Source organism: Ambystoma mexicanum, chromosome 9 (genome assembly GCF_040938575.1).
Source record: "Ambystoma mexicanum isolate Mex_15411 chromosome 9, UKY_AmexF1_1, whole genome shotgun sequence".
NCBI lineage: Eukaryota > Metazoa > Chordata > Amphibia > Caudata > Ambystomatidae > Ambystoma > Ambystoma mexicanum.
In genome coordinates this window covers 1,058,956,880-1,058,983,424 of record NC_090931.1, presented here as the reverse complement: position 1 = coordinate 1,058,983,424, position 26,545 = coordinate 1,058,956,880, and the positions used below count along the sequence as shown (strand labels likewise).

The window sequence follows — 26,545 nt, the reverse complement described above, 5'->3', positions numbered from 1 at the left end:
ATGAAGCCATGTCAAACCGCAACACAGGTGCCTTGCATTACACATCCCCACCCATGAACCAGGCCCAAGTAGGCCGCAAGCAAGAACCGCCATGAACACTGAATGAGCAAGAGTACAAGTGCTGATCACGCAGAACGAGCCCAGCGAGAGCTCACAGCCAAGGGGGCGATGTTGCAACTCGTATGCTACCAGCCGGCGCCAAGGTCACACATGTAAGCAAAGCCAAGCACACAGAAGCAAAATACAACTTTAAATGTGCAGAATTCCGCCCCAGCTACGGTCTCTCCACACGTGAACAAGCCAACCTGACAAGGTGCCAGACCCACGAGGAAGAAGTCGCCTGGGTCCCACGACTGGGACACAGGTTGCAACAGTGAAATGACCAGATGGACACCTAAAGCGATGGGAATGACCTGCTCTCAAGCCTATGACCAAACCCGCACATTGTCTGCACGAACACACAGTTACACATTGTTGCTAGTGACAGGTACACAGCGAGCTGGGAACAACGATGGTCCCAGACTGGGGGGCTCGCGGGAGGACCAATCAGAACATGGGGGCACTCATCACTGACGCCACTAACATTAGCCAATCATCAGGGGTCTTTGTGTAACAATTTTCAACTAAATCTAATAGAAGGGTCAACCCAAATATACCACCTGACTCATCCTCAACCACTAATATTGCTCTCTATATGTATACTATACTAACCCTACCACTCGAGGAACCAATCCGGAGTGGCAATAGGTTTTTCGCTAACTTTCCCAGGTGACGCAAGTAGCACGTCATACTGCGGCAAAAAGGGCCTGCGAGCCCCACGAATTTTGAGAGTCTGGACGGACGCATACGATCCTAGACCCATCCCTGCCATTGTTTTAATAAACAGCAGAATCGCCTTGCTTCTTGTGTGTGTCTTATACTCATTTTTTGGGGAACAGGGGAGGAGTTGGGGCCTCCCAACCCGGAGGTCCGCGGACGGCTCAGCCGACCCCGGGAAAACCACCCCAACACCCGTATTCCTGGATCGTTGCACCCCGGAACTTTGAACGCACGCTGGAGTCAGAAGAGAGTCTTGCAGACTTATTCAAGACCCGATCCGTCCGCAAGAAGGCATCGACCAAGAAATCCAGCAAAGATCGGACTCAGGTGAGAAGGGGGAACTCCTTGACAGCAAAGCTCTCAAACTCAGGAATTTACTCTGGCCCTCATTCATGAGAGACACACCATGTAATGGTGATTGGTTAGAATGGATACAAAAAAATGTATTCTACAAATGTGGCAGTTGCTCCATGTGTCCATATGTACTTGAAACCAAAGAGATTAATTTTGGATGTACGGGTACCCAGAACGTGGATACATTTATCAAGTGCAATTGTACATTTTTAGTTTACTGTATTATCTGTACATGTGGAGCCCACTATATTGGCAGAACAGTGTGCTCAAGATCAGGATTCGAGAACACACGAGTACCATATCGAGCCGAGATGCTAAATATCCGCTTGCCATGCACTGGCAACGCCATAATCAGATGGATTACACTACGGATATACAATTTGTTGTTATGACACAAGCCACCATACCACCAAGAGGTGGCAACCGACAACTAAGGATGAGACTGTTGGAAGCTCGCCTTATATGTAAACATAGGACTGTACATACTGGGCTCCACACAGACCATGGGCCTCATTCCGAGTTTGGAGGTAGCTATGGCGCTATTTGCGCCATGGCTGCCTCCAAAACCGGGTCCGGCACTGGTCTGGTTGAATGGGGACTTACCGGGACCTTCCGACCTGTGCAGACCCGGTAATTCCCCATTCAACCAACCATTCCCCATTCCCATTGAGCCCCTATAGGGCTCAATGGGAATGGGGAAGGCGCCAATTACAGGCCCGCGAATAGCAGGCCCGTAATTAGCGCCCTAGTCCCTTAGCGGGACCCGTAAAGGACGTGTGGTCAGACCACATGTTCTTTGCGGTTCCCGCTAAGGGACCTCGGAATTGGGCAGTAAGGGTTTACCGGCACCGGTCTCTTTACCGGTGCCTGGTAACCCTTACTGCCCAATTCAGAATGACCCCCCAAGAATTTTCAGTGTTTTTGTAAATTACTCTCATAATCATGATTCACATAACTGGCGACCAAGCAATAATGTGTTTACCCCAGCAAAGCAGTGAATTCAACTTTGGATATCAATACATCACTAATGCAACTGTTTAGAATTGTAACTAGTTCATATATATTGGCCATGTACTAACATTGTGTTCTTTACAATATGTGACTGATGCCTTTACTTATCATGGATTCTCCACGATTCCTTCCGGACCCCTCTCCCTGACCCCCCCTATTTTCTGTTGAGTAACATCAGAGCCAAGGCAGGACATGGGCTTATAACACTGGAAGCAGCTGCACGTTAACAACAATGTAATGAAAGCAATTGGTTACCAATAGTGTGGTTACGGCCACTAACCATCACATTACAATTCATCTTATTTTAATTCCTATTCACCTTAGGCAACATGCCATTTACCATTAGCAATACTAGTTAAATCTTTGCGATTACCTATCCCAGATGGCGGACAAGTGCCGCCGCCGGGAGTATTCCGTGATTAATTCTAGTGCTCAGAGTACAAGAGTGTGTGCTGTGCTTGCAGCAGCCTCTGCAAGTTCGAGGATGTTTGAGGCTGAAAAGCGTGAGACGAGAGGTGAGTGTGTTCAGACAAACATGACATTTCGTTTGTCTTGGCCTTACTATGGGGGACTGGCACCAGTTCTAACACTAAGGGCCTCATTACACGGTAGGCGGTGAGCCATGGCGCTATTAGCGCCATGGCTCATGCCGGTAAAATACCGGCACCGCCTTGGTGGAAAGGGGATTTACCGCCCCATTCCAAGGTTGGAGGGGCGGTAAATCCCCCTTCCACCATTGCCCTTCCCCATTCCCATTTCTGCCCCATAGGGCTCTATGGGAATGGGGAAGGCGCTAATTACGCCACCGCAATTTTGCGGTGCCATAATTAGCTCCGAGGTCCCTTTGCAGGTTGGATTTTAACGCCTGCAAAAAGCAGGCGTTAAATCCCTCAACCCGCAAAGGGACCTCGTAGTAAGGCGGTAAGGATTTACCGGTACCGGTATTTTACCGGTACCGGTAAATCCTTACCGCCATCCGTGTAATGAGGCCCTAAGTCCCTCCATATTTCTTCTCTCCCCATCGTTTCGTATTGTTTCTACAAACGCTGTTATCAGACCGGCGTTCCTCAGTGGCTGCGTTTCTTTTTTTACTGAGGTAAGGTTAACGCCTTGTTATGTATTCAAGCAGTAACTATGGGCGATGGGTGGTTAACTAACAGGATTTATGCCAGTACCTTCGCGGATTCTATTATGATATTTCATCATTATCGCTATTACAGATGACTACTGCACACTAGAGGCCACTACTATGTCCATTACGCGAGCTTACCTCTGAGATGTTATACTAGACCCGTGCAACCTAATGCAAGATCATAGTATTCAGAGCACTACGGCAAATTCTCATGAACTATAACCTTACCTTACCTTTTGTTTCTCTATTTGTATGTCAGCCTATAACCCTGTTAAGTGGGTCCAACAAGAATATCCACAGGTACGTACACTTGAATCAGTTAGTATTCAGTGTTGAAATAATGTGGCTGTACAGGGGTTATCTGGCCTAGCTAGACATTCTAATGGCTCAATGTCCGAAATTCATGGCAGTATCAAGGTGGTAGAATTATGATCTTGGCTCTAGTGTTCCTCAATGGGTCCTACAAATGGCAAATAATGTATGTACCTTGCAATTCTTCTGTATATATGAGATCTGGGAGTAATATACCATGCTTTATAAATTGAGAATATTTTTAATATGCAATCATAATGGGGTTCTCTCTTTTATTTGTCGTTTTTCCCCATGTGACCATGATGTTATTCTTGTATCCTTTTGCATCAACTGATGCTCATGATTATGTGTATGTACTGTTAATTTTCTCTTTTTTCTAATTTGATTTCATACCTCAAAATCTGTGACCTGTTACCCTCCCCCTAATGAACTTGGGTTGTGCCTGACTGTATCGTGACATCTAATTTGAATGCACTAAACATCACAAATGTGATATGTTTTGTCAATTGTGTACAACATATGCATGTAATAATCCCTATCCATATTGGTTATGTTATTTTGTGGATACTAGCCTGGAGAAGACCTGAGGTTGAAACACGTGTCAGCTGTATTCATCATATCGAATTGATTATAAATCTATATATGTAATTGTGCAGTGTGGTTGTGTCACTCCTTGTACTACATTATCTTTAGGACACCTTGGGCAAAGGTTCCTGCCTTACACAAACATCCGCAGCAGAAGCACTTTTTCACACTCTAGTTCTGCACTTGATTTTTATAAATTGGTCATTAGCATGACAAGTGCTTAGGGTTCCAGTCTGTTGCCCTGTATGTTTTTGTTAACTACATGCACAGTATTACATTATGTGTATCATGGTTTCAATGTACTATAACCACATGAAGTCCTCAGCTTAAAATTAATACCGTCACTGAACAAAAACAACCACCTAGCGCTCTGAAACACGTGTGTACGAGCGCGCAATATAAATAAAATATAATTTCATTTCACCTCAGACATGCAACGTCATCAGTGATGTCATCGATGTCATCTTTGATGTAATTTTTGATGTCCTGTGTGTTAGTCTTAGCAGTGCATGGCGGTAGTTGCAAAGCAAACCATAACTGCCGTATTTCTTGAGTTTTCCGTTTTTACTTGAAAACCATAACGTCCCTTCAACTAAAGTTTGTTCACTGAATTTGATAGGTGCAACATAGCCATAATGTCCAGTCAACAACATTTCTTCTGTGAATATACATATATATAAGTAGGAAAGTCAATTTGAGCCAAGTCACACATTCCACAACGGCACCTAGTAGCCATCGCTGGAAGTTCACCTCCAGTTCTGAGCCACAACAGCAAGGCATTGTGGGTATGCAAATCAGCTCAAATGCAAACCTTTTTCTCCAGGAAATTGTCTTTCTCCAAGAGGGCAGTACTACTATATACATACATGATTATGCTGGTAGACTAACAAGAGCACAATTGAGAAAATGAATGCTCCATCACCTTCCAGTTCAGGGAATATGTCTCGTCTTATAATAAAGACAACAATGAATATAGAAGTATTCATTATTTTATAACGCTTAATATATACAGTGCCAACAGGCTGACTGAAAGCTTGCTGAATTCTCTCAGGTTCTGTGTCCATATGAGGAAAGAATGGCAGTATTCTGTCGTTAATCCGGTAATATGGGTTGGGGGACACAATCCCTGCTTGTTTGTCCCCGAAATATGCCCAAAACAAGACTAAAGCAGAAAGAAGGTCTTCTGTGCAAAAACACAGCCTTCTCCCAGGGCCATGGGGCAAGTGATTCGGCTCCTTTCCAGCTAATCGTTTCCCATGGCATCATGGGTGCTACAGCCATCTGCTTAAAAATGCACGGGTATAATTTGCCTGAATAATTTGTGCACTTGGAAAAGGGAGACTACTTGCAAGCTTCTGCTTTCCAAGTGACAGAGAACCTAGACCCAACAGAGTGTGAAAGGATCTGCTGGCGTGCGCATTGCTCGGCGAAACCTCAAGTGCAGCCAGACTCCACAGCAGGAATTAATCATGTCCTGTTTCTCCCACCAAAAATAAATCATTGCCGTTGCAAAGAGGAACTATTAATCAGGCTGGGAGTTCGCGCCCCGCCTCCTTCTTTGCTGAAGTGCAGGGAGATGATTTAATTGCCAACATGTGGCTAATGAATTGCTTATTTGAATATGTATGCTAGCTTAGTTTCTAGTAATGTATAGAGGGCTTGATACTGGTAAAAAGAGCATTCCTGTGTGCTCCCAATTCTATCCAGATAAGGAAACTGTGGCAGAGGGCGATACTGTGCTTATCGGATGATTATACGATATGGATAAGTGCGAAATGTGGGCATAGAAACAAGGACTTCTGATCCCAGAAACAGAAACCTCAACACTAGATTTCGGGCCTCATTACAAGTGTGTCGGTCCGGAAACAACGGTGCCGGTAAGACTACCGGCACCGTTGTTTCCGGATCAGCACACTATGGGTGTGCCTGTCGGAGCCGCTGTGCCCAACAGAGGCAGACCCTGCCGGACACAGCGGCCACGGTAAGCAAGCCATAAAGGAAGCACCGGCACCGTTAATTACGGTGCCGGTGCTTCCATAGTCCGGACTCCACGGGAATGAGGATTAACTGAATTACCGGGACCTGACTTTGCGGCCGCCAGGGTTGTAATACCTCAGTGTTACTGGGAAATCAGGCGCTGGTAATTCTTTATGGGTGTGGCGGCAACCCACCTGTATCCCCGGCAGGGTTACCCCCGGACCTGTAATGAGGCCCGTCTCCTGACAAATGAAACAAAGAGCATTAAAAACACGTTTTATTAAAGGACTCACTGCACAGTCAAAATCAAAAAGTAGTGTATACTTAATTTCTCTGGTGCAAACCTGCTTGTAATCAGCCTTAGAGTATGCTGATCCCCAGCAAGTAGCCCTCAGCTAGATTCTGCGACCATGGAACCTACACTACAAAATGTGGCACGTGAAAGCATACTCATGCAGAGAAAAAAATCATTCATGGTGTGCAGGCTCCCATCCACATCATACATGAAAAGCAACATCCACCCCCTAACCCTTTGTAAAGCAACACTTTCCATCTCTCTTGCCATGCTGTTACCTCAAATCAACCAGCGCACCTGTTGTGTGCATAGACACAGCTGGTCAACGATTATCGGTGGCGGGCGTTGGAAGATGGCGGACGGGTATCCTGAGTGGCGTGGGAGGGGTAGGGAGAAACATAAGGGCAAAGCAGTACATGTGGGACTGAGTTTGGCCACACTCACTGCCCTGAGAGGAACTATAAGATATATCATAAGCAGTGTATTCAGTGGGGTGCTAAATCGCAGGGGGCTATCAGTGGGCGTGGCCTTAGGATGTGTATGCTTAGACCACACACCCGAACGAGAGTCCCCTCTCACCAACTGGGGGCAGGTGAAAGCAGGGGAGCTGGGGCCCACCAAAGGTGTGACACCAGAGTGCTCCAGATCTCACACGCAGCAAGCAGCCTTTTCTTTCAAGGCACAGCAAGGTTAAAAACTACAGACTCCATGATTGAAAAGGCTGCCTGCTGCGTGATGATTCTGTACTACGAAACGGGAGGAGGGCTGGAGAGGTCCAGTCTCTCCTTTTGTTTCAGAGCAAAGAGTCATGCATGATGACCCTTTACTCGGAAACAAAAGGAGAGATTGGGCCCTCCAGCCCTCCTCCTGTTTCGGAGTTCAGAGTCATCTGACAGCTGTGTAGCCGAAGCCACGGTTCCACTGGCTGTCTGCAGATGACAGTATTTCTGAAGTGCTGACGCCTACAGGCAGTCCATGCAACTGCAGCGCTTCGGCTACCTGGCTACCTGGCTACCTGAGGTGTACGCATGGCTGGGGCTAGTCAGGGTGGGTCCCAGCTCGGTAGCCCTTCCTGGAGACTGCCGGGGATGGCCCCCGGCTAGCCCGCGGCCACTAAAAGCCCTGATCATACGCAAACCACAGTTCATTATGGTTGGCCGCAAGGAAACCGAAGAAAAATGGTGGTTTGCCAATGATCAACAAACGGGGTATCTCTAAAAGGGCAACGGCCAATTTACAGCATTCCCATAGAAAATTAGCAAAACAACCTCAAGTGCCCATTTTTATGAAAATGGCCCAGTGTACACTATCATTCGTGGGGGGGGCATGTGTGCTAAAATATGTGTTTGGACAATTGGAATCTTTCTGCTAGTGGAGCATTATGACGAATCGAAAAGAAAAAAACAAGTGTATATATCAAATGTTTCAATTCAGCTGATCAAGTATCCTGCAGAGAAGCGAGGAGGCTATTTTTATGAGCGAATGCCTGGGAGCTGATTGCGCTGGGTGTGCATTGCAGTTGCTTCTGAATGCTTTCATCAAGTATTGTATGTGCAATCAGGGAAAGAGGAGCCCTGCAAAAACGAAAAGCCAGATGAAGAGGAGGAAGAAAGCATTTAGACACAAATGCACATATCGCCAAACATGTACAGCTTGGAAATAGGGCGCTTGGGGGGTCAGAACAACCCTGCGACTGCCCTATGAAGAGCCACACACTTCAGGGGGGGTTGCGATATAACCAGCTCTCCAAGAATGATGCTAGTAGAGATCCGGCCGGGCTAAAATTAAAAAAAAATCGCTGAGAATTCTTCCAAGGGCTAGAGAGCAAGCCTGGCATTCTTGCCAGAACGTGAATCCATAGAAACATGTCTGGGATATTCCAGTGCTTATAACACAAGGTGCCATCGTTTATGCCGGATAGGCTGCCATGATCATAACTGGTATTGGTACAAGTATTTATCTCTAAAGGTGATGACAATATTTATGCACGGGTATGTTGCCAAAATCTATATGCATGGGGTTGCCAATAAAATGTATGCCATGCAGAGATGCTTTACATCCATGTTTTCTGTATTTATGGCGGGGAATGGCGGTGACGCTTCATGGCATGAATATAGGCAGTGCTCCCAAGGAGCCCGAAATGCAGAGTGCATGCTGGGAGAAGAATGGGCGCCTCAGTTCCTCTCCTCTGCGCTCAACACCTCCTGCTGCTTAGTTCAATCAGAATTAACGGGAGCAGTGTGGCACCAGCCTAGGAAAGCAATCTTCTCCTCTCCAGCCACTCCAGCCTCTTGTGGCCAATACCTAGAAGTGCTGCCGATGGGACAAAGAAAGACTTCTGAAGGAGCAGAACCAGCTCTGAAACCGCTTCCTCTTCCCTTTGTCCCTCCCAATCATGGATTTTAGTAGCAACATCTAGGCCAGCAGCATGCTTCTGTGTAAGTGCCCAAACTCTTCAGGTAATGCTCCAGCAGGGATTGCCAGATCCGGTGCTCAAGAGGCAAATCCACCCTATGCTTTCAAACGATCCACAGAAACTACATTTGAATGCACTGAATCCCACTGGGGCTTATTCAGACAGTCAGTGGTTAGTCCGGAAACTTGGTGTGCATACTTGCCAACATGACCCATTCCAATCTGTAGGTGTTTATCCAGTCCTGTTGTCTTGCTTTGCATTCTGGGACTCGTAGTTCCACTTTCCCATTATAAACCTACAACAAATCCCAGAATGCAAAGAAAAAAACAGGACTGATTAAGCAGCTACAGATTGGAATGGGTCATGTTGGCAACTATGGGCGTGGTAGTGGCTCTCAAGGTTAGACGTGGCAATCCCTGCTCTCTGCATGATCTTAATTATGTCTTTATTTCTTGTCTCTTTGCTTAGAATCCTTTATAGAGGAGCTAGCCTACTATCTATATCTTGTGTGCGTTAGCCCTTTAATGCCCTTCCTTCTCCCGCTTCCTGCCCCTCACCTGTCCCTTGAAGTTGTGTTTAGTGGACGCTGAGGCCCTCCTCCTTAAGCAAACTGTGGTAGGTCAGAAGGAGGAGACAGACCAATAGATGTCATGTTCAATTAGATAGATTATGAAATAATAAAGAAAATGCCTAACTTTCCTTAACCCAAGGGTTTACTTAACACAACTAAACTAGGGTGCTTGTCAGTAGTGAAGTCCGTAACCCAAAGTCTGTCCTCTGTCCCAAAACGAACCTAGCCTGACCCTACCAATTGTAGTAAATAACAGAAAAGGCCAGGAGAATGACTCCCTTCTCAGGGATTGCTTATTAAACACAGCTCATACAGTTCTCCTTAATAGGAAAGCATCAGGTAGTCCCTTGCCACGTCTTGTTGCAAGTCTTCCAGTTCTTGAAAGGGGCTTTTCCAGGCCCCTGTATTCGGGTTCCTTTTCTTTCTCTGAATAATTCTCTCTCCTTGCTATATTCTTCTTCTCACTAAAGGATACAGGTGGAGTCCTTGTTAAAATGTCACTCTTCTTATCAATCTTTGTAGGGACAGGTCTGATTAGTCCTGCTGTAATTCTCACTCTTCTTACAAGTTTGCCACTTACTGGGAGGAGCCACTTATTGGGAGGAGCATGGTTGGTCTCACTGTGATTCTCACTCTTCTTACAAGTTTGGGAGGAGCATGGTTGGTCTCACTGTGGTTCTCACTCTTCTTACAAGTTTGCCACTTATTGGGAGGAGCATGGTTGGTCTCACTGTGATTCTCACTCTTCTTACAAGTTTGCCACTTATTGGGAGGAGCATGGTTGGTCTCACTGTGATTCTCACTCTTCTTACAAGTTTGCCACTTATTGGGAGGAGCATGGTTGGTCTCACTGTGATTCTCACTCTTCTTACAAGTTTGGGAGGAGCATGGTTGGTCTCACTGTGGTTCTCACTCTTCTTACAAGTTTGCCACTTATTGGGAGGAGCGTGGTTGGTCTCACTGTGATTCTCACTCTTCTTACAAGTTTGCCACTTATTGGGAGGAGCGTGGTTGGTCTCACTGTGATTCTCACTCTTCTTACAAGTTTGCCACTTATTGGGAGGAGCGTGGTTGGTCTCACTGTGATTCTCACTCTTCTTACAAGTTTGCCACTTATTGGGAGGAGCGTGGTTGGTCTCACTGTGATTCTCACTCTTCTTACAAGTTTGCCACTTATTGGGAGGAGCGTGGTTGGTCCCACTGTGATTCTCACTCTTCTTACAAGTTTGCCACTTATTGGGAGGAGCGTGGTTGGTCCCACTGTGATTCTCACTCTTCTTACAAGTTTGCCACTTATTGGGAGGAGCGTGGTTGGTCTCACTGTGATTCTCACTCTTCTTACAAGTTTGCCACTTATTGGGAGGAGCGTGGTTGGTCTCACTGTGATTCTCACTCTTCTTACAAGTTTGCCACTTATTGGGAGGAGCGTGGTTGGTCTCACTGTGATTCTCACTCTTCTTACAAGTTTGCCACTTATTGGGAGGAGCGTGGTTGGTCTCACTGTGATTCTCACTCTTCTTACAAGTTTGCCACTTATTGGGAGGAGCGTGGTTGGTCTCACTGTGATTCTCACTCTTCTTACAAGTTTGCCACTTATTGGGAGGAGCGTGGTTGGTCTCACTGTGATTCTCACTCTTCTTACAAGTTTGCCACTTATTGGGAGGAGCATGGTTGTTCTCACTGTGATTCTCACTCTTCTTACAAGTTTGCCACTTATTGGGAGGAGCATGGTTGGTCTCACTGTGATTCTCACTCTTCTTACAAGTTTGCCACTTATTGGGAGGAGCATGGTTGGTCTCACTGTGATTCGTACTCTTCTTACCAGTTTGCCACTTATTGGGAGGAGCATGGTTGGTCTCGCTGTGATTCGTACTCTTCTTACAAGTTTGCCACTTATTGGGAGGAGCATGGTTGGTCCCGCTGTGATTCTCACTCTTCTTACAAGTTTGCCACTTATTGGGAGGAGCATGGTTGGTCTCACTGTGATTCTTACTCTTCTTACAAATTTCCACTTATTGGGATGAGTATGATTGGTATTGCTGTGATTCTCACTCTTCTTACAAGTTTGCCACTTATTGGGAGGAGCATGGTTGGTCTCACTGTGTTTCGTACTCTTCTTACAAGTTTGCCAGTCACTGGGACAAATATGATTAGTCCTGCTCTGTTTATAGTTTTGCCACTCACTGGGAGAAGTATGATTACTCCACTCTTTATGTTTGGTTTCACAACTTTCGTAGATATCACTGTGCCCTTTTGTTCTCACGCCCGTTTTCCTGGGTCTCCGCTCTCCCCTTTACCTGCAGTGTAATGGGACCGTGTCACCAGTTCAGTGTTCTACCTTGGCTCGGTTTCACTTTTCTTTAGGATGGTTTTTCCGCTTTCTTACGATTTCTCTGGATACACATGGCGGTCAATAAACGTGGTATTGGCTATGTCAGGGTTCTTCTTTCTCGCTCCCTGTTGGCTCCCACCTCTCATACGTGTTTCCTCCTGGAATATGCTTTAGTCTGGCAGACCTGTCGTGGTCTGCAGTCGGCGTGCTTTATCCACGGCACATCAAAGTTGTGGTTCTCTGTCCGCCCTGGTCGAAAGTCCCTCCTAAAACTATCATCCTCTTGGACACTGCTTGTCTCATTCGTTTTGCCGCCGTGCAAACCGGCGTTCTCCTCGAGTTACCGTCTTCCATCAGCCAGTCGGTTTGAATCTCCCGGGTTTCTCTTCCTGGTTCTCTGCATCCTCGCACTTTCATCACGCAACGCTGGGGCTTCCCAAGCCTCTTGCCATAGTTATTCCCATGTGTTGCACTTGTGTTCTTTATAACTCCTGCATTCTTACTCTTCACAGTACCATACTGAGTTCTGTATTCAGTAATTACATTACAATAGCATATGTATGAGGAGTCTTGCTTTCTGTCACTTGATAGAACTGCATTGGGTGTTTGAGGATAATACAAAGGGAGTTCCTCTTTAGAAAGGGAATCCTAATCCCCAAGAGGGGAGTCTCTCTCTGTGAGGTCCCGCTTACCGCCACCACTCAGGGGAATGTTACGTAGCAGGCTCACCTCCCTAGCCTCACAGGAAGGGGCTCCCCATTTGGGGAAAGTGACAGAATCCCTCGATTCCTCACATAGCATGTACTTTAAGGAGGACTCATGTTATTCAAGTTTCCACCCCAGCCCTGTCACAGAATACATGCCTACATACTCATTACCAATTTTCAATGTGAAGGCCAGGCTAATGTCGAGACAAGCTGACTGAGCATCTCAATGCTTGCAACTCTACCTCACCAACACTGCAGCACTGGGAGGGCAATCGAATAATGGTCAATGGTATGAAGTGCACACGGAGCCACTGAAAATATAACATCCTCAGGGAGCCATGAACTGCAAAACTGTCCTTGAGGATGGCTCGCAAATGTAGCCAAACTGGTAGTCGCACCCATGAGTGCCCAGCATTAACTGAAAGAACTGCGATCAGACATAGAAAAATGGGACGCCTTTTGCCATTTTATTTGCCAATCAAATGTGGCATCTGATCTATCTCAAAGGACACGTACTTTTACTCCCCCAAAAGACCTTGCATTTCCAAGGACAAGTGCGGAAAATGAGAACCAACCCATATTGATTAAGATGGGTCAGTTCATCATACACTGCGGTTTTCTGGGACCCTTCTCCAATCTCCATCACCAGCCCTCCGCCCCCCTTCCTCCCCTCCCCCCCCCGCTTCATTTCGTTCCCATGTGCTCCATCACTATTAACACAGCCCAGGGTTAACAGTGTGTGTTGCATGTAAGATAGCTGAGTCAATACCAGCGGTAACTTTAATGCAAATTAATACTGAAATTAAGATGTGGATTGACATTTCATTTTCCAAATATTGGAAACCTGTTATAATGATGTTAAATCAAAACAAATGTGAATGATCGCCGATGCCGCATCTGCAGCCCAGGTTCAATTGCATTTGCTGCCAGACTGTTATTTCCACATAGTCCTAATGTTTTCATCCCAGAATGCACCTCAAGATAATGTCTATAATTTCGGGCTACCATGCTTATTTTATTCTTCATTTAAAAAAAAAAATGTTTTTGCCAATAAGTCGCTCAAAGGTTTACAGAAAGCGCCGCCTAGTAATTATAGTGAGGAAGCAGACCTTGCATGACGATTCTCACTCTAAGTGAAAAGGGGAATGGGAGGAGGCGTGCCAGCTGAGCCTTTACATTAAGCAAGTTAATTAGATTTGCATGTGTCCTCACATGACTGTTAATTTAAGGAAGATGCTTTTTAAGGGATTATTTAGGAAATGTAATCTGAAATGTAATCAATAGTGATGCAAGCACATGAAGTCTAAAGGCTACGAAAATCCTTAAACGAGAACAGAGTGTCTGCACGCCCGACAGGTGGAAGGAGTACAATGACTAACATCTCGGGAGTACACACGTCCACATAAGATGTCTACAAGTATCGTTCATTGCTTTGATGCCATTAGCTACATTTGGTATGTGTCTTTTTTCTCATAGTAGCACATCTGTCAGTTGATTTCACATTTAAAGTCACACTTGCTTTATGGTTATTGCAGCAATTGATGTTCCATTAAAAAAACTGAAACAAAGATGGTTGCCATGAAAAATATAAAATAACACAAGACCCTTTTCTATTTCCATTAGCAGCGAGAACGTGAGGAGAGAGCCTGGAGCAGGAAGCGGCAAAGGTAAGTTGGGAGGCGGGGTGCATGTTGTAGGACTGGATAGATTGGCAGGTTGAGGGGCCTGGGGGAGTGCTAGTTACACAAAAAGGAATCCCTGGGGGAGAGGCGCTGGAGTTCAGGAAAGAAAGTGGGTGGTCTTGGATCTATGTCCATGCACCTGGCCTCCTGATTTCTCGGCTTATCTCCTAATATTAGATTGGTCTAGTGCATTTGATAGAGTGGACAGCAAATGCTATTCGCCCATTGAAAATCTTGTGGTTTGGGCGGGCCTGCGCTAAGCTGGATCATGTCCTATCTTATCTCTGGATCCCAAAAGGTTAATATCAGAGCTGTTTTCTTCATCGTCTCCATGCCTTTACGGCTTTGCCTCTTCACAACTAGAGTTTGGGAATAGCATATACTTGGTATTGCCAGAAAATCAGTTCATTTGTCTGCAGCGAATAAAAACATTGACAGCGAAAATCATACTTGGAATGAAAAGATGTGAGCATTTGACATCGTGGCTGGCCTCCCTACATCGTCTACTGGTGAAACAGAGGGTACTGTTCAAAGCAGAGTATCTCATTCACAAGGCCATGTACGGCAATGGAACTGCTATCAAGGTATAGCCGCCAGCCCTACATCGAGGCCGAACCCTGTGCTCGCAACCTTTAGAACTTTTGAAGATGCCCATGGTCCGAAAAAGGAGTATTGGAAGCAGATCCTTTTCAGATCACTCTTTGATTAATTGTGCACTTGAAGCACAAACAAATCTTTCGGCCATTTGCAAAGATGTAAACGGCTGGTTATTCAAGAAATAATCAAATGGATGCCACAATATGCTGGCAGGCAACCTCTACAGCACCAATATACGTACAGGCAATATGTGTGTAAAAGAAACCCAAGTAGAAAATAGAAATAGAAGTAACTGCTTTAGAAAACAGAGCATCCGCTAGCAATGGGGAAGCCAGAGAATTCTATGGTATACATTCATTGTTTTCTTACTTATTATTTAGCGGTGAGAAACTGAAAACCAACACCCCCAGAATCCCATGTCCTTTCTCTGCTGTCATTTGTCCAATCGGCTAATCTTCTGTATATCAACTCTCAATTCCAAAATGGTGTCCTCTTTTTTTGTTTTTCTCAGAATCCAGATAAGAACACTGTTGTACTTTTGTTTGTTTTGGTATTGTAGGCCCAGACTCCTAGGTCTGAGAGATGGTGTGAGGCACGTCATGGACCCCCAGCGTGTGGGCAGAGAGTAAAGACTACAGACACTTTGCACTCATCGCCTTCTTTGACTGGTGGAGAATACAGATCAATGATGGCTCATTTGCCATTACCCCTCCATTGATATCTCCAAATGCGATAATGCAGATGCGTCAGGTCCCCTACTGTGGGATGAGGAGACCATATGGGCTCACCAATGTTTTAGCCCCCATTCTCTCCCATGCCAGTGCTACAGGTTGCTTCCCACACAGTAACATGGAATACTTTGCAGAGTATTTCCTTAGGAACACATCAGATCCTACAGCTAGAAGAGAACGAAGGCAGAATGCCCCCACCAGACAATGCAAGGAAAAGCCCGTACCACGCCAGTGTGTCACCCAAAGCTAAATGTCTTTTTTCAAAAAATTACAAGGATGCATTTAAAGCAGGGGTGCACAACTGATTTTGACAGAGGGCCGCAAGTACCTTACATGAGGGCTATAGTGGGCCGAAAAGTAAAAGTGGGCGGGGCGGTAGGCGGGACATGTCAGGAGGCTTTTTCAACCCCCAATTTGTATTAAACACATGGAAAAAGAATATGTTTTTGAGGGGTAACAATTTTTATTACATTTCAAACTTACATTTTGTACTACACATTTTCCATTGTTATCATTTATTTCGATTTAGTTATTGTATATTGTCTGTTTAATTAAATTATATATATTTCATTGACCCTTGATTGGACATTCCGTTATTTTGGACTGCTATAGTTTGCTGTTTGGGTTGCCCAAGAGGAGTATGGCCTTCGTTGAGTTAGGTTTCCTCAATAAAGCAAAGGATGTACATCTCCTAACTGTGCCTGTTTTAGCTTTATTATTGAGTTCACTCTTGGAGTGCAACACTATGCCCCATGGCTCCCACCCCCAACCAAACACTATGCCCCATGGCCCCCACCCCCAACCAAACACTATGCCCCATGGCCCCCTCACCCCCAACCAAACACTATGCCCCATGGCTCCCACCCCGAACCAAACACTATGCCCCCTGTCCCTCACCCCCCAAAGAAAACACTATGCCCCCTGTCCCTCACCCCCAACCAAACACTATGCCCCATGGCCCCCTCACCCCCAACCAAACACTATGCCCCATGGCCCCCACGCCTCAAGCAAACACTATGCCCCATGGCCCCCACGCCTCAAGCAAACACTATGCCCCATGGCCCCCTCACCCCCAACCAAACACTATGCCCCATGGCTCCCACCCCCAACCAAACACTATGCCCCCTGTCCCTCACCCCCCAGGAAAACACTATGCCCCCTGTCCCTCACCCCCAACCAAGCACTATGCCCCATGGCCCCCTCACCCCCAACCAAACACTATGCCCCATGGCTCCCACCCCCAACCAAACACTATGCCCCCTGTCCCTCACCCCTCAAGCAAACACTATGCCCCATGGCCCCCTCACCCCCAACCAAACACTATGCCCCATGGCTCCCACCCCCAAACAATCAAAAACAAACATTCATACACATCTGACACCCACCCCACCCCCCATCACAACATACACAACACAAACACTCAAAAACAAACATTCATATACATCCGACACCCCCACAACCCCCATCTCAACATACACAACACAAACACTCAAAAACAAACATTCATACACATCCGACATACCCTCCATCCCCCCATCTCAACATACACAACACAAACACTCAAAAACAAACATTCATACACATCCGACACACCACCCACCCCCCCATCTCAACATACACAACACAAACATACAGCAGAACAGACCCGACACACAAACACAAAGACCACTTACCGGAGACGTGCTGGAAGGCAGGTAAGCTGGAACGATGGTGAGGTAAGTGGAATCGTACTACGGCTGGTGTGGCCAGCAAGGCTGAAATGCCTTCCGGCATCAAGCCTTACTGGCCACGCCAGCCGTAGTGCTGGCCCTCCATTGGTGCAGCACACACGCACTACGTGGCTCGTAGGAGCGAAGTGGTGCGTGTGTGCTGAGCCAATCACCGGCCCGGAAGACAACAAAGACTTTCCTAATGGAGGGCGGCCGATGCTGCTTGCGGGCCGGAAAAAACAGCATGGCGGGCCGCAACTGGCCTGCGGGCTGTATGTTGTGCACCCATGATTTAAAGGAACAGACAGGGCTTGGGCATCCTTCCAGGACAGGATGCTCAACATGATGGGGCTACTTCTGTGTATTCCGGATATGGCTGAAGCGGTCAAAACCAAATAGGTCCCCTTTGGCCTGGAAACAATTAGCAGTTTGGCCCAGAAAGTGATTTGTTTTCTGGGTGATACAAACACATCTATTTTCCAAGGGAGGGAGAAAAGCATGTTCATGAAAATCAACCCTAAATTAACAGGCTTGTCTGATTCCAATGTTATCAAAACCTCAGCAGAAGTAATATTTGGAGAAGCCAGGCCAAAAGCCAAAAGAAAATACTCCTCTACATTCATATCCATGGCCAAGAAAAGATATCCTTGCATCAGTTATTCATTAATCGTGTCTGTCCTTAGACCATTGATGGTAGGGGCCGCCGTGCTAGAAATGCTCACACTGACCACAGTAAATAAAGGTACATCCCCTATAATTCTAGGGATACAGTGTACCAATAGCGAGCCAAATATGCCTTCTTTCCCCGAAGAGGACAATTCCACAGGTCTTGTACCAACAGATGTGGTCATCGCACAAACACCTTCACATCTATGATCCCCCTTTCCTATCTAGTAGGGGGATGTATACAATATCATAGCTAACCGTGAGCCGATACCTCAGGTTCCTTGGATGCTAGAAATGGTGAATATTTTTCACATCCAATTTTTGACAAAACCAAACCAATACCGTTTACCCCCATCATTTCTTCTTCCCAAAGAATAGAATGATCTGGTTCATTTACAGATCGTTGACCTACTAAAGGAAGAAGTGATAAAAGAGGAGATATATTCATTAGACAATTTATACAGTAATACATGTTTGGTAAGGAAACAATAACATGGGTTCAGTACTGTGTTCAACTTGGAGAATCTAAGTAATTTCTCTCTCTATCGACATATCAAGATGGAGACAAATGGAGATGATTGCTTTGTAACAAAACGACTAAAGATTACCCCTAGCATGGCGCAGGGAGTCTTAATTCTGTTAAAGACATAGAGGCGAGCATTATGCTTACTCTTCTTTATTTCTTCCCTTCAGCAAATTTAAATCTTGATACTTTCTTTTTTTAAACAACATTTATTTTCAACGAAGAAAAACATATCCAGACTCCATTTCCCATGAGCCCCAGTGTCTCAAGTAGTCCGTATGCCTGTCCTTATATCCATGAGGTACTTCCTGTCTAGGTCCCTTCCTCTTCTTTAGAGGCCTTCAAACTGACATCCTGTGGTAACGCCAATAAACCTGTCACAAACTCTTGGCACAGTGTCCAAACGTCCTTCCATGTAGATTATTTGTGCACAAAGTCCTCTTTATGGCCAACCCTGCAACTCGGACTGTAGCCTGCTCTTGCTCGTCTTTGTTATCCTCAGGTTGTCTTCTGGTCATCCCCTGCCAGAGAAAACATGTGTTAGGCCGGGAAACATGACGCAATGTAACAATAGCAATGTCATGCATCTTTTTCATTATTATGTGAAAAAGATGGCCGAGGAGCAGACTTCATTAAGAAGAAAATAACTATCTACCATCCAGCAAGACAACTCAGATCAAACTATGACATTCATCTAGAATCAAAACCATACGATAAAAGAACATTCGGAGGAGCATCTTTCTCACACCTGGCTCCTAAAACATGGAATTCCCTACCATAAAACATAGGCAATACAAGGGATCATCTGGAATTCAGAAAACAACTAAAAACGTGGCTCTTCAGCCCAGAATCAGAAGGGAACGAGTAGGAATCATACGTTCTGGCAGAAACAGGAAGCCCAGGGAGGGACCTACAATCCGTTGCCTAACCAACCCCTAACTGGTGGGTGCAAGGAGGACATTTTGGACCTCTCATGCACACACACCACCAAGCTTACAGAGGAATACCACAGTAGACAGGGAGCCCCCACTAGAAGTCAAGGGAGTGACCCATAAACTTCCTAACCGAACCATCTCTAACCCTAGGGCAGGGGTGGGGGGACACACCTCCCCAACCCATGTCCACATACTGCTAGACTTCTACAGAAGATAATTACAAACTACAACATACCTACCGACTAGGATGCCAAACAATATCAAAGCACACAGGATGGTCATAGATGCCGACCACAGAAACCAAAGCAAATAGGTAAGAAAAAAAAATCCTTCTAACCCATTATTAAAACCTAATTTTTCCACAAACTCTTCTCCTACAGAAACTCAGACAACTACATCTCTGCACAGCAAACCACACATACTTTACCACACCGCAACAATATAAAACAACACATAACTATGCACAACAGCACATGAGAATAGCTCAGGCTCGAGAATCGCACCTAAGCTCAGCAAACAGTGCAAACCGAACTGAAGCTGCCAACAGAACACCATATCTCACTTTCCTATTTGCACTGCACCCCACTAACTGCTCCCACAGCCTCCATTTTTCACACCATCCTTTTTCAGATCCGCCAGAACGCCAGGGGACCACTCCGGTGGTGATAGTGCACGGTACAAGTAACCTTTAACATTAACATTAACATATGCAATTCGCTTGCGTCGATGTGTGGGAAAATGCTCGCCTCTGTGTCTTTAATAGAATTAAGGCTCCCTGCGCCAAGATAGGGGTAATCTTTATTCTATGTCAAGAATGGAGGCAAGCATTATGCTTGTTCAAAGCTATTGAACTATTGCCACTGCAGCGCTCGTTATAGGCTTAAAGTAGAAGGTCCGAAACGTGCTATCGCTGGACCAGTCTGCTGCTTTTAATAGGTCTTGAAGGCTCACGCCAGCTCCGAAAGCTTTGAAGGCCATGGCTCCCTTACTGAATGTGCTCCAAACCTAGATACATCTATGCCTGCTAGGGTCATACTCGCTCGCACCCACGGCGCTATGGTCGCTGCTGCTACCGCTCTAAATGGCTTCATGCACATGATGAGTAGCTGAGCTAGGCCCGCCAGACGCTTGTCTGCCATCCGTAGCTCATATTCTTTGATGCACTCTGCTGTGCATAGTTTGGGACACTCTCCGAAGTAGGGGTATGAGATAGTTGTAGTGTTACACTTGGTCCTTTTCGCAATGGCAAAGGTTACTCCATCCGGGCAAAAAGACTTGCAGTCCATCTCTACAGCTTTCACGTATGACACTCTTTTACACGACACTAAACAGAGTAGCAGAGCCAGTTTGCTTGATAACTGCTGGTCGGATAAATCTCTATTTTGAGGCCAGTCTAGAAGTGGGCGCAGAACTGTTGATACATCCCATAGCTGTGCGTATTTGGGAAGAGGAGGTGCGCTCGATTTTACTCTCCTCATGAGTCTCACTACGGCTGAGTGCTCCCCAATTCATGTTCCCTCTAGGGGATCATGTCCCGCTGAGATGACTGATCTGTAAACTCCTATGCTCTGGAAAGCTTTCCCTTCTTTGGCTACGGAAGCAAGAAAGTTCAGTACTTGTACTAAAGGGACAGAAACGGGATGAAGGTTGTGCTGGTTGCACCATAAGCTCCATCTCTTCCAAGTGTTCTCGTAAATCTTGAGCCTAGAGGGGGCCCGGGACTGCTTGATGAGTTCTGCAGCTGGTCCCGATATGCCTGGCAAGCTCCTTCTGCTCCCGATATTCTGCACACGATCAGAGATAGTTGGTTGGTCCTCGTCAGAGGATGATAGTTCCCTAATGGACCTCGCAGGAGATCCTCCCTGGGAGGAGGGACTCCTGGGAAATCCGTAGAATGTTCCATCAGAACTGGAAATCATGCTTGCGACTTCTCGTTTGTGGCTATCAATACCACTTCTGCTCTCCCTCTCTCCTGATCTTTGCTAGTACTCTGGCTAGCATTACAAAGGGTGGAAACGCGTAGTGTACTGCTCCCGACCATGTTTGTAGAAACGTGTCTATTCTTTGGGCTTCTGGGTCTAATCTCCAGCTGAAAAATCTTGGTAATTGTTTGTTCAACCTGGAAGCAAATGGATCAGTGTTCAAGGGCCCCCAGAGGGCTATTATTCACGTGAACACTTCTTTGTGCAACTTTCAGTCGCTGGAGTAGTTTCAGTAGCGCGCGTTTCAATCCGCTACAGAGATACTCCGTTGTTACAGAGATCTTGTGCTTGAGGCAATAGTGCCAGAAGGTCTTTCCTAGTTCTGCCAGCATGCAAGATCGCATCTCCCCTAAGTGGTTGATATATCGGACCGCCGAAATGTTGTCCATTCTGAGTTGGATGCAACACTGTGCCTTGTCTCTGGTGAATGCTTTCACTACGAACGAGCCTGCAAGCAATTCAAAGCAATTGATGTGAAGGTCCTGCTCTTTCTGGGACCATCTTCCTCCTGTCTCCAGGTGTCGTTACCTTGCTCCCCAGCCTACTCTTCTGGTGTCAGATTCTATAACTAGTTCTGGCATGTCTCCAAATATGGCATGCCCATTCCAGGCTTCCATTTTGTGGAGCCACCATTCTAGTTCTGACTTTGCTTCTGGTTCTAGAGGGACTAACTTGTGATACCCTAGGCCTCCTTGCAGGTGTCAGATCTTTAATCTCTGCAGGGCTCTATAATGCAGGGTCCTGGGCAAGATAGCTTGTATCAACGCTGCTAGAAGGCTGACAATTCTGGCCATGGACCAGAGTGATATTACGTCCTTCACCAGAGTTGCTCTGAGCTCTTTATCGTTCTTATTTTGTGACCCGGTAGCTCCAGGGTCCCTTTTCGTGGCATTTAGTATGAACCCCAGCAACTCTAGACGTTGTTTTGAGTAGAGTTCCGATTTTTCTAGGTTTATTAGAAAACCTAGAGAAAGGAGGAGATCGGACACCCATTGAGCTTGCTCGATGAGTACCTGTTTGTTCTCTGCAAGCATCAAGAGGTCGTCTAAGTAGACGATCATTCAGATGCCTCTCTCATAGTCGCAGCCACTGACCTCATAATCTTTGTGAAAGCCCACAGTGCTGATGCTAGCTTGAACCAGAGGCATTTGAATTTGATATCTGTCCGTTCCATATGAAGCTTAGCTAATGCCGGTGTTCTACACTGATGGGACTGTCAGGTAGGCGTCTCTCAGATCTACTCATACTAGCCAATCCCCTTTGCGAAGGATGTATCTGAGGAGGTGTACCCACTCCATTTTGAAGTGTCTGTAAATCAACCAACCGTTCAATTCATTTAGGTTTATCACCGGCCTCACCTTCTCTTTCCTGTGAACCAGGAACATGTTGCCTATGAAGGCCTGTCTCGCTGTGTTGCGTTCTATTGCACCGTTGCTCTCTAGCACCCTGAGTTTCCTGTCTAGCAAGTCTGTTTCTTTGCATGCTATCGCTATGTTTCTTGGTCTCCTCTGTTGATAAGGAGGAGCTCCGAATTCTAGGTGGAAACCTGTCACTGCTTGAAGCAGCCATGCATTATTTGAAAGCATTTGCCCGCTTTTAAAGAATAATAGCATCCTGCCCCTGATGGTGGGGTAGGTTGTTACTTCTCTCACCTGATGGAGTGTTGGGGTGATGGTAGTATCTGCGTCCTCTGAGTCCCCTGTAGCCCACATCCGCGTTCTGGGAAAAAGGCGTCTTGTTGACGGGATTCCCAGTATTGTGCCCTGGAGTTGTGAGGTCTTTTCTGTGCATGCAAACAACCTGACGCACAACCTCTGCTGCGGCCGGTCGCAGCAAAAACTCTTGTGGGGAAATCTTTTTAATCAATGCTTGTTCTTTTCGAGGGCTGTATATGTACCTACGAATCTCCCCATTTCTTTCACAAAAGCTTTGCCAAAAAGTAGACCTTGGGCAGCCTCATCCGCCCTGTATGATGCTAGATCTCTTAGCTTTGAATCCACCTTCAATAGAAGGCTCTTTCCCCTTTCAGAGGACAGAGCACAGGTTGCATTCCCTAGAAAGCATAATGCTCTCTGAGCCCAATTTGCTAGGACCTCTGGATCCACTGGAACCCCGATGTCCCTGGACCTTTCTGCTAGGTCCATGATTTTTGCTATGGGTCCTGCTAAGTCTAGGATTAGTTCTTGGCAGCCTCTGAAGTGATTGGTCCATACCTTTTCTTAGGTCTCTGGCTGCTTTGAAAATGAAAGTTGTCATTTTGGGGTCCAGCTCTGGGGTCTCTGCCACCTTGCCCGGCAGTTCTAGCTTGGGACATTCTGCGCACATACGCAGTCTCACTTCTTTTTCAATAGGCTTAGTAGCCTTTGAGCCATGTATGTTGTAACTCTGGGTGATGGGCACCAGCTATTTGATTTTGAATGTATGATTTATTCTGGATTAAATGTATCTGTCAATTCCTCCTTGTGTTCCTCTAGATGCTTCTCTTTGCGCTTCCTTTTCCTTCCCTTTTTTTCTCCTAGATCTTTGGGAAGCTTTAGAGTCTGAATCTCTAGATTCTGACGAGGAGTCATCAGCCCATGGGCTTTGCACCCCTGGGGAAGGGGTAGGAGGATTGGCACAGTCCACTTTAGCAAGAAAACATATTTTAGTTCCTCTAAAGCGTCGACAACCTCAGGAGGTTTCCTCTTATCCTCCTTGTTATGACCCTGGGGAGACAGTGGGGCCCTGCGTTTGTGGGTCTGATCACTCCCCTTAATTGTTGCCCTGCTAGTGGGATGTTCGAAGGACGTGCTGGCAGTCTCTTTAGAAACTGTTTTCTTTACCTGTCCTCGATGGGGTAGTCCAGAGCATCTAATCTATCCTGGAGTGAGCGTACCCCCTGTGCCACAGCATCTGTTAAAGAATCTCCTAACACGCTCTTAAAACTGAGAGTCAAATCTGTATCTTCTTCCTTAGAGTATATTTGCTCCTGACTTCCAATGCTCCCCTCTTCTGACTCCATAGTAACATTGTCCCTGGGTGTCTGATTGATGCAGGCTGAATGGCACATCCTCCTGGAGGGGGTATGGGGTGGGTGTCTTATGGGGGTAAGAGGCTCTGCTGGGAAGCTGGGCTTCTCTCTATCTGCAGACCTTCAATCTGTATGCAGGTCTTTATTTTCGTGTGACTTGCTCATGAATTGTGCAGGCGGCAAAGGTATTGTAGCCTGAGAGTCGAGACTGGGATGTTGCAACTCGTGTGGCTTTCCTACGGTCTATACATCTCCTTAAAACATGCTGCCTAAGCTCCTTCGGCCGTTATGTAAATAGCTGTTAGAAATACTCGGCTCAGTTAGAGGAAAGGCCATATGATAGGGCTGCATGCTTCGTGGATGCACGCAGTAACCCAGTTCATTCCAGGCTACTAAATCTAAGTAGTCATGCCCTGTAAAACAATTCCAGAGTACAGCCGAAGTCCTGGACACAGGTGAATTACTCGCGGGCTAGGCTGGGCTCTGGTTCTGTGTCCTTGCTCACTGCGCGCATGCGTGCCTTACGGGGTAGATGGAGGGAAAAACCACGTGTATACGCTGTGAGGGATAAAATGATGAACACCGGGAAAAGAGGGTTTGCAAACGGCCAGAAGGTCGCATTTGTGCTCGTGGCGTGCTCTGCATCCACAATCTATGTAAAAACCTAATGTGGAACATAAACAAAATGTAAACACAATCTGTCATAGGGAGAGACATACATTCACACTTAACTCTTGTGAAGATCAGAAAAAGAAGAGAAAGGGACCTAGACAGGAAGCGCCTCATAGATGTAAGGAAGGGCATAGGGACTAGCAGAGTCACAGGGACTCATGAAAATGGAGTCTGGATATGTTTTTCTTGGTATAATTTTTTTTAATGTTTTGATAAAAAAGCATAAAGATTTAAATCTGCTAAAGGGTAGAAATAAAGAAGAGAAACATAATGCTCGGCTCCGGTCTTGACATAGAATTGAGGCCCTGCCATTGGTTAGTTACAACCATTCTACTAGGCAGTCCGTACAGATGATTTTTATCTTTTCAATGGTGGCACCTTTTTTTGCTTTTCTTCTTTGCCCTCCCGTGTATCCTCAGCACTGTTGTGCTTTAAGAATCTCCTTTGCCCAGTGACCGGGTTTTCAGAGCAAGAGAAATCAGCTCACAAATGTATCTGGACATTATCTTTGCAATCGATATCCATGTATACCGTCTGAGATCGCTAGTGAGGGACAGCTACTCACTTTCAAGTTTACAATCTGCTTTTCTTTTGGGCTAGTATATGTAGAGTGAGCAACGCAGGGTTCATGAACATCCTCAGTGATTTGGAAGACAAGCTGCTGATATTTCGGCAGGGAAAAAGACACCGAACAGGAGCTGCGAGTGAATGCTCTGCACTCCTCCATTTAAAAGAAATGACCTTACGTGGGGACTGTTCCACACTCTGTCCCAATGCAGGGTAATCCGAGAAATGCAGTGTGCAGCGGACAGCATCAGACTGGTGGGAGATTTAGAAAAGAGTTTGTCCTCATCACCCTACTTATTTATGAGGCTCCTTCGGCCAGTGACACCGTTTCTCAAGAGCAAAGGAAATCTGCTTTCTAATTTACCTGGATGATAGCTACTTGACATGACTTGAATGAAGAGCAGAGGTATCTTGATAGCAAAATCTGGTGTTTATGGTGAGTTGGGAAAAATCAGAGCTAACACCTGAACACTCCTCACAATTTCTGGGGTTCATAGTGAATTGCAGGAATTTCATTCCAAAACGTCTTGCATGAAAAATTTCGAAGATAAAATAAGAACTTAAAGCAATGCTCAAAGTAACAATTGTTTGTTGAGACACCTGTCAAGGATGCTAGGTCTGCTGGCCACCTGTATTCAAGCTATACTCTCAGAGTATAAAGGGCCTTTCGAAGGTTGACAATTGCAAACCTACACAATGGTGCATATTTTTCTGACAGAGCCCTGCTTTCAGTAGATGTAAAGAACGACTTAAAATGTGGCTATTATGAATGGAGCAAAAAAGTAATTGTCGGTTGGCAGTCGCCCCAGATCTACTCTTAGAATTCATTGTAAGTGCACTCCGTTGGGGTTAAAGATGCAGTTCCCTTTCGATTGAGGGGCAGTGCTCTCTACATGAATCTCAAGTGAATTTAAATTGTGTTCTTGAATGCTCCTTCATGATTCAAACATTTGCAAATAA

General features: G+C 46.0%; 1 protein-coding gene and 1 long non-coding RNA gene across 6 annotated transcripts in view; both read right to left on the bottom strand.

The window, feature by feature from the left end:
* Nucleotides 1-26,545, bottom strand: part of RBMS1 (RNA binding motif single stranded interacting protein 1) — an 834,814-nt gene that overhangs the window by 556,391 nt on the left and 251,878 nt on the right. The gene's annotated exons all lie outside the window — the stretch shown is intronic.
* LOC138488927 (uncharacterized) overlaps nucleotides 18,557-26,545 on the bottom strand; it is a 124,204-nt gene continuing 116,215 nt past the window's right edge. Inside the window, exon 2 of the long non-coding RNA XR_011274730.1 lies at nucleotides 18,557-18,940. This is a non-coding gene — a long non-coding RNA (uncharacterized lncRNA). The remainder of the gene's footprint in view (nucleotides 18,941-26,545) is intronic.